A 16,632-nucleotide genomic window follows, 5' to 3' on the forward strand; every position below is an offset into this window, starting at 1 on the left:
TTGGCCATATGAATAACAGATTTTTTTCTCTCTAGATTCCTGGGCCACCACAAATTGTTTTTCACTATGACCTCATAGCAATGAACATTCCAAGATAAGGGTGGGAGATTTACTGTTCTTTCAGGTGCTAAGTGGAATGGAACTTCTCTCCTCACTCCTCCGCAAAGTAGCCTCATGAGACAGCTGAATGTTTTGCAAAAAAGCAAGTTAATACTCAGATATTTCAAAAGATGCATGTTTCCTTCTCTGTGGAACTCCACTAGTGCAAATCAAGACCCCTATATGAAGACAGTCTTCATGTGCTACTCTCACCAAAAAAATCTCATCTTTTGACAGTCATCCTTCCAATAATAACCCCCTTTAACATAATTGGGCTCATTCTTGATTGGGGGGGGTGTTTTTTGTGCTTTTGGGGGGGGGCCAATGAGGGTTAAATGACTTGCCCAAGGTCACACAGCTAGTAAGTGTCAAGTGTCTGAGGCCAGACTTGAACTCAGGTCCTCCGGAATTCAGGGCTGGTGCTTTATCCACTGCATCACCTAGCTGCCCGTTGGACTCATTCTTAAACAACAGACTGCCTGTCTGACTTTCACAATCTTTCTTGCCTGGTAGGATCTGCCAGAGTTTTTGCTCTGTTGGAATAGATTTAAAGAACTCAAGGCTACCTCCACAGCACAAAGAGATGTCAGAAAAAGACTTCAATGGAGGAAGCAAGTTCATAATAGTGTTAATACTTTCAAATAGATTAAATATGTAGAGAATATGTGTCAGTACTACATTCAGGCTGGTACTTTTCAAAGGTTTTCCCTTGTGACAGAAACAAGATTGTGACATGCTTTTGGTCATGGTCAGTGTGGGAATTTGTTTTGTTGAACTATGTATATTTGTTATGAAAGTTTTTCTTTTTGTAATTGTTCAACTTGGTGCTAGGCAATGAGAGAGATGATACTTGCTTATAAAAATAAAAAATCTTTTAAAAAAAATTCCTGGGTAATAGGACAGCAGAGGAAAATGACAAATGTCGTAGGGGATATGGGGAAAATGAGACATTAATGCACTGTTGGGAGAGTTGTAAACTTATTCCAAACATTTGGAACTATGGCCAAAGTGTTATAAAAGTATGCAAACTCTTTGACCTACTACTAGGTCAGTATCTGAAAAGAGATAAAAAAAGTTTTTAAAGGACCTATATGTACAAAAAATATGACATCCTTTTTCTGGTGCAAAGAATTTGAAATTGAGGAAATGCCCATCAATTGGGGAATGGCTGAGCAAATTGTGGGATGAGATTGTGATGGAATACTATTGTGCTATAAGAAATGATAAGGGGGCAGCTGCACTGACCCTGGATTCAGAAGGACCTGAGTTCAAATCTGGCCTCAGACACTTGACACTTACTAGCTGTGTGACCCTGGACAAGTCACTTGATCCTCATTTCACTGGGAAAAAAAAGAGATGATGATGATGATGATGAGCAGGATGTTCTCAGAAAAACCTGGAAAGACTTACATGAGCTGATGCAAAGTGAAATGTACTGTATACAAAGTAACAGCAATATTGTAAGATGATCAGCTGAGAATTACCTTTCTCAGCAATACAATGATTCAGGAAAACTCTGAAGGACTTATGAAAAATGTGATCCATCGGGGGCGGCTAGGTGGCGCAGTGGATAAAGCATCGGCCCTGGATTAAGGAGTACCTGAGTTCAAATCCTGCCTCAGACACTTGACATTTACTAGCTGTGTGCCCCTGGGCAAGTCACTTAACCCCCATTGCCCTGCAAAAAAAAAAAAAAATGTGATCCATCTCCAGAGAAAGAACTAATGGTGTCTGAATACAGATTGAAGTACATATATTTTTAGTTTCTTTTCCTTTTTTTCTTTTTCTTTGGGGTGGGGTGGGGTGGGCAAGGCAATGAGGGTTAAGTGACTTGTCCAGAATCACACAGCTAATAAGTGTCAAGTGTCTGAGGTCGGATTTGAACTCCGGTCCTTCCTCCTAAATCCAGGGTCAGTACTTTATCCAGTGCACCACCTAGATGCCCCTTAGTTTCTTTTTCTTAAGTTATTTTTGTCTAATGTGAAAATGTTTTGCATGACTACACATGTATAACTTATATTGAATTGCTTGTGTTCTTACGGGGAGATGGGGAGAGAGGAAGGAGGAGAATTTGGAACACAAAGTTTTTTAAATTGACATTAAAATTGTTTTTACATGTAATTGTAGGGAAAATAAAATCCTAAATAAGTGAACAAAAAGTCAGTCCTGGGAAGAAACAAAAATAGTTATGCAATCAATGTTGGAGACTCTTATCTTTGTATTAACTATAGGAGGAGGATCTTCAGTGTGGTACAATGGAAAGTGTATTGATTTCTGTGTTTTGTTTGATTCCTTTCTCTGTCTCTTACTACCTTAGACAAGTCACTTATGGTCTTTTGGTTGGTTAATTTACCTTAGGGGAATCTCGTCCATTAGTAGTTCATGTTATACACATGCCCATTACTAAATCATGCCTTTGATTTAGGATTTGGATTTGTTATACCAAGAGTGAGTTTTATTCTCATGGAGAGTGACAAAATGCCTTCTGCTTTCTAACAAGGCATTTCTACAGGTAGGCTGTGAAATCCGCCAGGGACCCTAAAGCCTATCTGATGTAGTGGGGGGAACAACTCTTTGCCACCACCTCCACTGATATTTTAATTTCTGCTGGTCTACATCCATTACCACTCAGGTGTCTGCCAGAAAAGCTTCACTAAATGATTCCCTTTCCCTGCCCTGGCAAGACATTCACAAGATAGTAACTTTCAGAAAAGAGTCACAACTTGGGCCTTGCAAAATATAGACTACTAGGGTCAATGTGGCAGAAGGAGGTGTCAAACCTGGGGCCAGAAAGGCATTTTTAATGAAGATTCAGAATTAGGAGATTTGGGTTTTAGTTTTGGCTCTAACACTAATCAGTTGTGGAACTTTGCCAAATCTCCCAGTCTCTCTGATCTTCGTTTTAGACATCCTAAAGTAAGTGAGTCATATATTCTATTTGACTTCTAAGATCCTGTTGAGTATTGACATTTTATACTCTAAGGTCTTTTCCAGCTCTGATGTGAGTTCTATGTTCCCTTTCAGCACTTAAAATTACTTTATCATCTTACTAAACCAAAGAGTCCAGGACTTTAGGCTTATCATGCTTGATATTTAGTCCCTTAACCAAGCTAGGGAGTAAAACACGTAGGAATGAAAATCAAAGAGGTAGTCCAATGCTAAGTGAAGTATAAGAATAGAGACTCATGTTTGTCATCCCCATAATATATGTCCCCCTACATATATTATCGTGGTAGCCTTTCTAAGACCACACTAGAAATATGCCCCTTCTTCAATCTGCTTCAGCAGTATTGCCTTCTGGGTTTCCCACAATGTGGATTTATTTGCAGGTGCATTTGCTTGTATTTTGCAAAGCTGAGGCTTGCTTTGTTGTAACTTTCTCTCTTTTCTGTCCCTTTTCATTGTCTGCTTCCCCTAATTGGTGTTTGTAATAACTCCCAATTTAGTATCATCTGCAAGTTTCATTAACATACTGATTGCTTCTTTGTCATTAATAAAAACATTAAATTATTATTTAACATTCATTGTGCACTAACAATGTATTAGAAGCTGCACAGAATAGAAATAGATTCAGTCCAGAGAACAATCTTTTTTTCCTCCCATTAAAAACTTCTCAAGGAGTTATAGTGCAAATAGTGCTACATCTTCAGTTCATACCCTTTGTGGTCAGAGGTTAAGTGGGTTCCTGGGATTCTGATGTATGCTTATAGGAATCAGTCTAGCAACATCATTTTGTCCTCAGAAAGCTTATAATCTAATAGGAAATAAAGCCTATACACAAGAAACTTTAATATAGATTATACCTATCCTAGGAAGCCAAATGGATGAAGAATTTATATTGTTCTGTGAGTCAGCAGTCAATAAGCATTAGGTGCTTAGTATGAGTCAGGCACTGTGCTCGACATTATCCTGCAGTTAAATGGGCAGCCTATTTAGTTAGTCCATCAGTACCTATAACTTGGTGAAGAACTGAAAATGGACAATTAGCTGGATCCAGAATTGAATAGGAGGAGAAGGAGAGAAGATTGGCTGGCATTTGAAAAAACTGCAACATTTTCAGTGATCTTAAGCTGCTCCTTACCACAAGAGCCCAAGGGACATATTCATCAGGCAGGTGGATATTGTCGCGAAAAAATTTTAAGTCCGACGGAAGAATGAAAATAACAAAGTTTCCAGGCTGAAGCAAATAGGTTTATTGAGAGAGGGCCAGTCCCTCAACAAAACCGGTCATCCAGGCTTTGGGCCTGAAAGACCCAGAAGTACAAACTACATAGGTTTATATACCCTGGGGGACATTATCTAAAATTAGGACATAGTCTTGAGTAATAACAAGGGATCAGCACTGTGATATCAATAGGGTGGATCATTGGTAGGCCAGTGTAAAGCGGCGTGAACAGTATTACTGACCACCTACAGACCCTGTGACATTTCCTAGGGCAGATATCACAAGATCTACTACACTATGTCATAGGAAAATTGAGAAACATGGAAAAAGGACTTGACCTACTAACCTTATGCAATCTATATGAATCACAATTATTTTTTTGTTAATATATTGAATATTATTTTAATTAAATCGCTTAAAACTATAGTGAATCTCATAACTAAGGGACGGGGAAAATCTCACTCACAATATACATATATGCACACATGTATGCATATATACATGCACATACATATATACATGCACATAAACATGGACACACATGTATGTATGTATGTATATAGATATAGACTTGGATAGAGATAGAGATAATAATACCAGAATAGTCCCTTCTCCTTGGCATGTAAGGATTTATAAATCAATGTCAAATCACTCATGTTACAGTGAAAGCACACAGGCTCAAATGGGTAGTAATAGAAAAAAGGCACAATTCTCAAACCCAACCCATAGTGCATATGTAGAAGGGGTGATTCCTGCTACATTGCTCTCCAGGTTTGGCTATATATACTTTCTCTCACATTTCCTGACACTCTGGTCCTAGTGGGGAAGGTCAAACACTCCTTGGTCCATATTGTCAATTCCAGACTGACATTTCGCCTTCTTTACTCAGCAGACTTTCTTCCTTTATTGTACAGCCAATCAAAATGTTTTACCTGATCAAAATTATGGTAAGTGTAGTACACTCGCCCCCAGATCATTATTCTATATTTTTCAAGGGCTTCAACATTTGACTCATAATCTTTCTGTCCTCCCCAAACACTGCCCTCATCCTAGGGAACTATATTATAATGCAGAAAGGCTCACTCAAATTCCCTAATCTCCCAATATACCCCAGCCTCCTTAAATCCCATGAACTCCATCTTGGCTCCACCTCAGTGGGACCTTGCCATTACCCACAAGTGCTCTATTTTTCTAATGAAAATGATTGACATTTCCCTATCTGATGACAACCTCCTAGCCCTCTACTTTTCTCTAGGCTTAACTCCTCTTAACCATGTACTTCAGCCTCAAAAAGACCTCAATCCACCTATCTCTCAGTAGTCATTCAGGCCATTTCTCTTGTTCTGACTTCATTTGCCCCCCTCTCCCATCTCAACCCAATAGGTGCCCATTTTAACTCTGTACTATCCTTTGCTCTTGAATCCCTTGCACCTTTGCCGTATCACTACTCACCTTTTACCAAATCTTAGCTCTGAATTATTTCCACCATCTACCTCTTCAACTTCTACTTATTAGTCACTGAAATAAAGCTGCGGCAAGTCTCACAACTATGCTGCCTGGAGATGTTACAAATTTATGTTGTTAAAACAGAAACAACAACAAAGAAAACAAATTTATGTTGGTGTTTAGTTGTTTTACAGTTGTGTGTGAATCTTTGTGACCCCATTTGGGGTTTGCTTGGAAAGAAATTGGGGTAGTTCGCCTTTTACAGATGAGAAAATTGAGGCAAACAGGGTTAAGGGACTTGCCCAGAGTCATACAACTAGTATCTGAGACCAGATTTGAACTCAGGAAGATGAGTCTTGCTACCTTCAGGCTTGGCACTCTATCCTCTATGCCACCTAGCTTCCCTGTGCTATCTAGCTACCCCAAATTTATGTTATCCAACTTCAACTGGGCCCTTACTGAAAAAAGCAGTCCTTTTACTTGTACTTATATGATTCTCCATCTCAGTGCCCACAGAAATTAGTTCAAATTTTCTTTTCCTTTCTCAAGCCTTCTGCAGTTTTCTCTTCCCCCTTCCCCTAACACCTTCATTTAAGGACCTTAACTCTTACTTTACCAAAAAAAAAGTCCATTTGACGTGTTTCCCCTTTTCCCATTATCTTTATCTCTTTACCCCTATTATGTTTCCTCTTTTGAAATAGCATTACTTATTTATGGTTGAAATAGTCTGATTTAAGCCTCCTTCCCTCCTCTTCAATTATTGTTTAGATCCCAGTTTCCCCCCTTACTTTTTTTTAATCAGTCCTCCATAAGAGTTTATTTTGGTTGACCAGTGTTTCTTCAAGTCTATCTTCTCTTAAGTCACCCATCTACTTCTCTCTTCCTGCCCCAGGTTATTTCTCTATTTACTTTCATTTATATTTCTAAAATCCTCTCTCCTAAACCCCATCCTTTTCCTCTCTTAGCTCAGATATAGTGAGGGTTATATGACTACCCTCTTCTCATATATCAACTCCATGATTGTATATTCTCTTGTGGTGGCACAAATATGAATAATAGTGAATAATTCATCCTCTTTTATGCCAAATAATAGTGAATAATTCATCCTCTTTTATGCCAAGGGTATGCCTTTCCTTTCCTTTTATTTTTTTCTCTTCTTTTCTTTAATCTTTCCTTTTCTTTTTTCTTTTCCTTTATTCTATTTTCTCTTTTTTCTTTTCTCTTTTCTTTTCCTTAAAGAATGAACACCAATGTCCCAATTATGTTTTATTCTTTATTACCTTTTATTTTTAATCATGTGGGGTTTGTTCATTTATTTTAGAATGCCTATTTCTCCAAGAAACTTTGAAAAGAGTGTAGATCTTAAAGAGTACCCTTCAATGACTGTCTGAGCTATTGTAGCAGCACTTGGTACATGGATGTCAAGCATTTCAAGATCATTCAAACCCATGGTTATGATAATTTTGTCTTAATTTGTGGGGGCCTAGGACTCCATAATATTTTCTAAACTGTTCATTACTTATGCCACTGTGCAGTAGTGATTATGGCCAAGCAGCATATGCCTTGATAAGGGGGGTGTCAAACAAGGTGGTCGTGGTTTCTGAAGACATATGTATTTAGCCAGGTAACCAAAGGAAATTCTTTCAACTTAGTAGTTTCTAGGGAAGCTCTGATTTTATTATAAATATACTAGCTTTGTCTCCTACTTTTCTTTCATCTAAAAGTTCAATAAGTGTACCATCTATGTCTCTATCCACAACATTGATAAAAAAACAATCTAGACCCAAGATCAGATCGTTTGGGTACCCCACTAGAGGTCTCTTTACTTTTAAAATTTTTCCACTTAATAGTAATTAAAATAGTCATTTTAAAAATTAATTATAAATTAATCAATTAAATACAATAGTAATTAAATGTAAAGGGTAATTTAAAGATAATTTTCAACATTCATTTTTATAAGATTTTGAGTTTCAAAATTTTCTCCTTCCTTTCCTTCCTTCTTTCCTTCCCAGCTCCCCCAAGAAAGCAAGCAATCTGATATAGGTTATAGATGTAAAATCATGTTAAATATATTTCAACATTAGTCATTTTGTGAAAGAAAAATCAGAACAAAAGGGAAAACCACAAGAAAGAAAAACAACAACAAAAAAAGTGAAAATAATATGCCTTGATCTGCACTCAAGACTCCAAAGTTCATTTTCTGAATGTGGACAGCATTTTCTATCTTGATTCTTTTGGAATTGTCTTCAATCATTGTATTACTGAGAAGAGCTAAGCCTATCATAATTGATAACCACACAATGTTATTGTTATTATGTATAATTTTTTTCATTCCACTTACTTTACTATGCATCAGCTCATATAAGTCTTTCCAGGGTTTTCTAAAACCTGTCCATTCATAATTTCTTATACCACAATAGTATCCCACTACATTAATATACCACAACTTGTTTAGCCATTCCCCAATTGATGGACATCCCTTCAATTTCCAATTCTTTGCCACTACAAAAAGGGCAGCTATAAATATTTGTGTACATGCTGGTGCTTTTTATGGTCTCTCTGGCATACAGACCTGGTAGTGGTATTTCTGGGTCAAAGGGTATGCGGAGTTTGGTTGTTCTTTGGACGTAGTTCCAAATTTTTCTCCAGAATGGTTATATCAGTTCACAACTCCATCAACAATGCATTAGTGTTCCAATTTTCCCACATCTCCTCCAACATTTATCATTTTCCTTTTTTCTCATATTAACCATTCCAATAGGGGTGAGGTAGAACCTTAGAGTTGTTTTCATTTATTTAGAACATTTTTTCATATGTCTACGGATAGCTTTAATTTCTTCATGTGAAAACTGTCTGTTCATAGCCTTTGACCATTTCTCAATTGGGGAATAACTTGTATTCTTATAAATTTGATTCAGTTCTCCATATATTTGATTTATTTGTGTGTGTGTGTGTGTGTGTGTGTGTGTGTGTGTGTGGCAATGGGGGTTAAGTGACTTGCCCAGGGTCACACAGCTAGTAAGTGTCAAGTGTCTGAGGCCAGACTTGAACTCAGGTACTCCTGAATCCAGGGCCGGTGCTTTATCCACTGTGCCACCTAGCTGTCCCCTCCATATATGTGAGAAATGAGGCCTTTATTAGAAACATTGACTAAAAATTGTTTCCCAACTTTCTACTTTCCTTCTAATCTTGGTTGCACTGTTTTTATTTGTGGAAAACTTTTTTTAATTTAATGTAAACAAAATAATCCATTTTGTATTTCATAATTTTCTATATATCTTGTTTGTTCACAAATTATTCCCTTCTCCATCGATTTGACAGGTAAACTATTCTTTCCTCTTCTAATTTGCCTATGGTATCACCCTTTATGTCTAAATCATGTACCCACATTGACCTTATTTTGATAGACAGTGTGAGATATTGGTCTATGCCTTGTTTCTGTCATATCATTTTCCAGTTTCCCCAGGAGTTTTTGTCAAGTTAGAATAAAAAGATGATTTCAAAACATTTACTAAGTTGGGATAAGAACTTACCGTTTGACAAAATCTTATGGGAAAACTGGAAAATAGTATGGCAGAAACCAGGCATAGACCAACATCTCATACCATATATTGTAATAAGGTCAAAATGGATACTCGATTAACAGGAGTCTTTGGATTTACCAATAGCAGATTCCTATAGTCATTTACTACTGTGTCTTCTGTACCTAACCTACTCTACTGGTCCACCACTCTATTTCTTAGCCAGTTCCTAATAGTTTTGATTATTGCCACTTTATAAAATAGTTTTAAATTTGGTACAGCTAGGCCACTAGAGGTCTCTTTCCAAGGAAATCTAATCCAGCTGAATGAACTGGGTATATTTTCCTTTTAGAAGAGAAGACAGTTTCATAGTAGCTGTCTGCAAGTATTTGAAGGGCTGTGGAAGAGGGATTAGGCCTTTTCAGCTTGTCCTCTGAGGGATGAACCAGGAGCAAGAGTAAAAATTGCTGCTAGGATGATTTTGATCTGATGAAAGGAAACATTTACTAACAAAGCAATCCAAAAAATAGAATAAGTTCCTAGGGAGCTATCTGGCTTCCCCTTCCTGGATGTTTTAAGGACAAAGCTAGAAGACAATTTTTCAACGAACTTTCAGAGAAAATATTCCTGGTCATGTGTGAGTAATATTAACAATATTACTAATATCCCATGTCATTTTGAGGTTCTAAAGATTCTAGGCTAGGCAATGAAGGGGAAAAGTATTATGTTTTGGTTTTCTCTACCAATTTTTTTCATTATTTTAAGTTGTTTTAATATTCTTGTCATGTGGCGCAGAGCACCCCAGAATTTCTCTGGGGCACACTGAGGAATCTTCTCCTTGAGAAACTAAACCGGAGGACAGATAACGCCTAGAGAGATAAACTGAACCAAATCAGACTGAGCTAGCTTGGGATTCCTACCCTTCATTCTGGTCTCCCTTACCCTGGGGAGATAAGTTTGGGTGTGGCTGCGGCCTTTGTGTTCTGAAGAGGGATCCGTAGCCACCCCTCACCCAATTCCTCTAGTCACTACCAGTGGGGGATGGTCCTCCACTCCTCACCCAATTCCCCCAGCTACCACCAGTGGGGGATGGTCCTCTCTTACTAAAGGAACTTTCCATAGGCAAATGGTCCACCCCCATCAGTCCTCTATAAAAGTACCTTCCAGTCTCCTGTTCAAGGAGATTTGGACCTCTGAGCCATGTGCTTTATGCCAAATCTCCCCATGAAAAGTCCAAGGATTTCTTTCATGGTTTCCCTCCCCCCCACCCTTCCCTTCCCTTGCTCCTAAATAAACTATCACCTTATTCTAACTACGTTTTGTGTGCAAGAAGGTGTAATTCTTTAAAGAGGAATTCCTAAGAAACCCAACTCCCAACAAACCCCGTACCCCATTTCCCACCATTACATTCTGTTCACTTTCCTAATTAGTTTCAGATTGAGAAAGACACTTTCCAGCACCTAGGCAGATATAAACCTATAGGAACTTTGCAAAACTTTCTTTCCTTATCAAGTATATATGAGTGTAAACTCTAGCTTTAAATAGATCGATTCATTTGATTTTAGAAATGCTTAGTAAACACTGCTGATTCTCTGTGTTCAAAGCACTAGACAAGGCAATCAGGAAAAGGTCAAGTGATGGCATGTTTCCAGGTCTCAGGAAAACTGCAGAACTGGAATCATGAAACATTGCATCCAAAAGCATCCTACCTTGATTTTTTTTTGGGGGGGGGTATTAAATAGAGGCAGACTATAAAGGAAAATTATTCTGGTGAGTCCCCTGATAAATTTTATGAAGCCATGCATCAGGAGAAGACTTCCTTGTAGAGAATGTGGGCATATCCAATATTGTTTAGAGAACAAAATCCATTATGGACTGGGATTCTTGTACTGAGGCTTTGCCCAAGATATTTGGATGGATGGATAGATGGATGGATGGATGGATGGATGGATGGATGGATGGATGGATGGATGGATGGATGGATGGATGGATGGATGGATGGATAGATGGATGGATGGAGAGATGGATGGATAGATGGATGGCAGGCACTTAGAAGGAAAGATTCTCGTTGGAGAAGCCACTCACTGCTCTTGACATTTTAGAAAAGCAAGCTGATATATCAACTCATTCTTTTTGTTTGTTTTTTTGTTTCCTTTATGATTTTTCACTTGGGGTTCTGGAGTGGGGCTATCTTTTGTGATCTGAATCTCAGTGGGAAAGAGCTTATACAAGCACGTTTCCCCTCAGGAACTGATAATGGGTATCCAGAGTCAGAAGTACATAGCCCTGGGCCAGGGTTTATACATTAATTACATTTTAAATAAAATATTCATTGTGTGTATTGTATTCAAGACACTGCATTAGGCACTGGTGATATAATGATGAAAAAGTGACACAGTGGGACAGCTAGGTGGTGCAGTGGATAAAGCACTGGCCCTGGATTCAGGAGGACCTGAGTTCAAATTTGCCCTCAGACACTTGACACAACTAGCTGTGTGACCTTGGGCAAGTCACTTAACCCCAATTGCCTCACACACACACACACACACACACACACACACACACAAAGTGACACAGTACTTGGCCTCAGACTTTACAATCTAATAAGGAGAAGAGGGATAGTGTAAATAGCTATGATAAGCCAGATGATGATACAAAAGAGAAATTCTGAAAAAGTGATTTAGGAAGATTTGAAGAAAAGATCACTTTCACATGAGCTTAAAACAGGCATCTTGAAGGAAGTACAATAACTAGGCCTTGATAGAAGAGAATCTCTTTAGGTGATGAGAATGATCTGCTCATGAGGTATAATGCCCAGCCTATACAAACACAGGAAGATAGAGAACAGCCACAAAGATGAGATGAAATAGTTATTTTTCCAGAATCATCTCAATCACCCTCTGTAGTAATTGTTCAAGAAGAGCTTTGTAAAAAAGAGTATCTAACTATTGAAATCTGGCTTATATCACATATTTGAAGATTTTACAAAGCATCCTTTACTTAGATTTATTATTGCTATTTTGGGGCTTTCAATGAAAATAAAGGATTTACCAAGTCTTAAAGCTGTAGTGGTATGTGGGGAGACTGCACCCTGCTGGCCATTTACTGCACCGATTAAAAAGACACTAATTTTGTGAGTTTAAATTGTGAAATATTCTTTATACACCTAAATTTCCTAAGCTAAGCATTATGATCCATTCCTATAGTAGGTCTTATAGGAATGAACGATTTGGTACTTGCCATTCCTTCTATAATTTGCTTAGCTCATTATTAGTAGGGAAGGAAATTCAAAGGATTTTGATCACTATCTACTTGAATATAACTTTTGAAGTTCTATTTTTAATTTCTCAAGTCTGTAACTTTCCTCCATCCAATAAGCCTTATTCAATTAAAAACACATTGGTTAAATATTTAAAGTGTGCAGGACAAAGTAGAAGGCAGAAGTGAAGATAAAAAAGAATCAATGTAACGGTGCCTGCCTACATGAGCCTTATGCTCTGATAATCTATAAGAAGAAAATATTCTATTAGAAGTTACAACAATCTGGGGGGGGGGAGTCCACTTTTTCACCTATGATGATATTCATTCATTCAACAGGTATTTCCTGAATCTTGTTCCAGACTCACTTTTCAATTTTCTTGATGTCTGAGGTAGATTAGGTGAACTCTAAGGTCCCTTCCAGGTTTTAATCTGTTATTCTACAATTTTATTAGTGTGAGGGAAAATACAGTGATAAAAAAGAGATGGCTCAGTCCTGCCCACATGGAATTTATGTTAGAGCTATAGGGACCTTTAGGATCAAATTAATCCAAGACCATTATTTAGCAGAGGAGGAAACTAAGATCTGAACAGGAAAGGTGACTTATCCATTGACATATAAACATATACTCAGTGTGCTGGATAGTCAAAGGGAATAGCCTGCTATTCATGGTATACTCTAAGCAGGATCCAGACTATGGCTGTACAGATTTACAAGAATACTTTCACTTGGAGGGGCAGGATCCTGAGTTGAAGGGGCAAAATCCAGTGGGGCTCAGTCTTGAATGGAGTCAAAGGCAGCTGTAAATGGTAGTAGCCTACTTGAAGTGGAGAAAAGAGCTGTGGGAGAGAAAAGTAGCAATGCTGCTGGTGCTTTCATTCATTATGTAGATTTAATAGCACTGACTGTAGTATGAAATAGTGACTGATCATTAGCCTTTCTTCCTTAGAGGATGAACACATAACCCAGAGTTTTCAGTTCTTAAAGAACTACAGTAGGACAGAGGTCTAAACCTTGTTCCAAATTTTAGGATCTTTACTTAATTGAGGAGCTAAACAAAGTAGAGAAAGCTATAATGCTTTTGATTTACAATTTTAAAAAATACCCTAAAAAGCAAAGCTAAGTTGTATCCAGGTGTTTTTCTCATTTTTGCTAGGCTAAATGAGTGCCATGTTTGCATGTCTGTCTACCTGCCTACCTACCTACCTACCTACCTATCTAGCTATCTAGCTAGCTATCTTGACAGCTTTATCGTTGTTGTTGTTTTTCAGTTAAGTCTGACTCTTTGTGACCCAATTTGTGGATTTTTTGGCAAAAATACTGCAGTGGTTTGCCATTTCCTTCTCCAGCTCATTTTACAGAGGAGGAAACTGAGACAATCAGGGTTAAGTTATTTGCCCAGAGTTACATAACTATTAAGTGTCTGAGGCCAGGTTTGAACTTAGAAAAATGAGCCTTCTTAACTTTAGGCCCAGCACACTATCCATTATGTCACCTAGATGCCCCCACATCTGGATAGTAATGCCAGCCAAATGCTGTGAGTCAGGACACAGGAAAAAATAAGTATATTTTATTTTGTTTTTTTTTTTATATATAAGACCTTATAGTTGCAATGTAAACATTCCATTTTCTTCCATTTCTAACATTACATGACTCTACCTGATCCATTTTTTCAGGTGTTTTATAAACCACTCATTGGTAAGTCTCCATTTCAAATATGCAGTTGGACGAATCATCATCCCCTTTCCATGCCTGAAGCAAACCAACCCTACATCTCCTCTTCTGCTTTTTTTTTTCTTTTTCTTTTTCATTTTGCCGGGCAATGAGGGTTAAGTGACTCGCCCAGGGTCACACAGATAGTAAATGTCAAGTGTCTAAGGATGGATTTGAACTCAGGTCCTCCTGAATCCAAGGTCAGTGCTTTATTCACTGCGCCACCTAGCTGCCCCCATCTTCTACTTTCAAGGTGTAGCTCAGGTGCTATCTTCTTCATGAAGAGAACCCTAGTTTTATCAGCTAAAAAAAAAAAAAGAAGGGGGCAGCTAGGTGGTGCAGTGGATAAAGCACTGGCCCTGGATTCAGGAGTACCTGAGTTCAAATCTGGCCTCGGACAGTTGACACTTACTAGCTGTGTGACCCTGGGCAAGTCACTTAACGCCCATTGCCCCGCCAAAAAAAAAAAAAAAAGAACATACTCTTCATACTCTTCTCCCTCAAATACCTAATAGCACTTTTAATATTCCCCTTTCCCTTTTTATACTCTACCTTAAACCCTACATATTTATATCCATGTCACATTTGAACCCATTATAATGTAAGATCTTTGAGGACAAACTGTATGTTTGAATATTTGTATCCCTAGCACATAGCACAGGGCCATGTTTAGGAATACTTCAATCCTATTAGTCATATGAGCAGACATTTAAAAGGGACTGGGCTCACTTAGAAATCTTGGTAATTCAGAGCAATCTCACCCCCAGATATTGGGGGGGATGGTGATAATAAGACAGCAAATCTCATGCCAGTGAAAAAAATTTAGTAGATTCATTGTCAATGCCAACTCAGGGAGCACTACTTATTGAAGTTACTTGGTGGTGGTGGTGGTGGAGGCAGGGGCAAGGTTAGGGTAAAAAGATCATCCTCCATGATGCTGAGGCTGGTGGTGTAGCTCGGTTTTTAACATTATGAAAAACATCTATGCTAAACCTTAATAAAGTGTAAAAAATACTTAATGTTTACTGAATAAAATTTTAGGAATAGAAGGTGTGAACAAAATCTTTTCAGAAAAATGTTCATTCATTAGTGTTGGATTTGTTAGGTTGTTTTTCCCCTCACTTATAACCTATATAGAAGCAAAACAATGGCAGGCTATCCCAACTCAAAAAAGTCTGAGTCATTAGATTAGAGAGAGACGTGCACATCCTTACAGGGTAGGCACCTTAAAGTTACTATGCCATGCTTAGATGAGAATTTATAAAGGTCAAAAAAGATGGATTTCATTAAAATTCAGATCACACCTAATCTAACTAGGAATAAAGAACATACAACATTGTCTTAAAACTAACAAGTAATGTTACTGTCAAAGACTTTCATAGAAATAACTTTTTTTAGTATTCAGGACAATTTTCACAATTCTCTGTTCATGAACAGACACAGGTATTGGCACTGATTGTTGCTTTGTATTGGAGAGGGATAGGGTAAGATATTCTTGACCTAGGAGTTCCTATGCATAAAGAACCCCCCCACCCCTGGTGAAAATCCCCTAGAGACTTATGGATGTTGAGAAGTTATTTGTCTATGATCACACAGACAACCATGTGTCAGAGGCAGATTTGACCTGAGAATCCTTATCTTCAAGGAAGGTGTCTTTTCACATCTTAGTACCGTTTTTATCCCAGTGGCACAGATTTAGAGCAGGTAAGAACCCTAAAGGTCTTCTAATCTATATACCTTACATTATAGATGAGAAAAATTGAAATCCTAGAACATTAGTCACTTGCTCAAGAGCACACGGGAGATAAAGGACAAAGATTAAATTTGAATTGGAAACCTGATTCCAAATCCAATACTCTTTAACCATGTCAAGAAAGACAGAGGAAGGGAGGGAGGAGGAGAGGAAGGAAAGGAAGAATAAAGGAAGAAAGGAAGGAAAGAAGGTAGGAAGGAAGGAAGAGAGAAAAAAGAAGAAAGTAAAGATAGACACAGAGACAGAAAGACACGTGGACAGAAGGGGGGTGCTGTTTTCTGGATTAAGTAACTTGCTTCCCAAAGCTATTCACTTCCTTCTAATGCAATTGAAATCCATTTCTCTATTTAGCTTCAGTAAAAAGTGAGTCAATAAGTAATAATGTAAAGGGAAAAGTGCTGGAGTTAGTTAAGAGAGACCTTTGTTTGAATCTCAATTCTGGCAACATAGGAGACCCTCAGTGAAGTCACTCTTCAGTATGTTCTCTGTGTCTTAGTTTCTTCATCTGTAAAGATATTTGTGAATTAAAAGATAATGGAATAGTCTAAAAAGGATGAAACTTTAGAATACCAATACTTAATTCCCTGGAATGTAGAAGGTTGAGATACATTTTAGTCAGCTATCTGTTTTCCATCAGTGAGGCCCATTTTCCCCTTAGTTAATGCAGACCATTTTC

The sequence above is a fragment of the Dromiciops gliroides genome, chromosome 2, assembly GCF_019393635.1.
Source record: "Dromiciops gliroides isolate mDroGli1 chromosome 2, mDroGli1.pri, whole genome shotgun sequence".
In the NCBI taxonomy this organism is placed as follows: domain Eukaryota; kingdom Metazoa; phylum Chordata; class Mammalia; order Microbiotheria; family Microbiotheriidae; genus Dromiciops; species Dromiciops gliroides.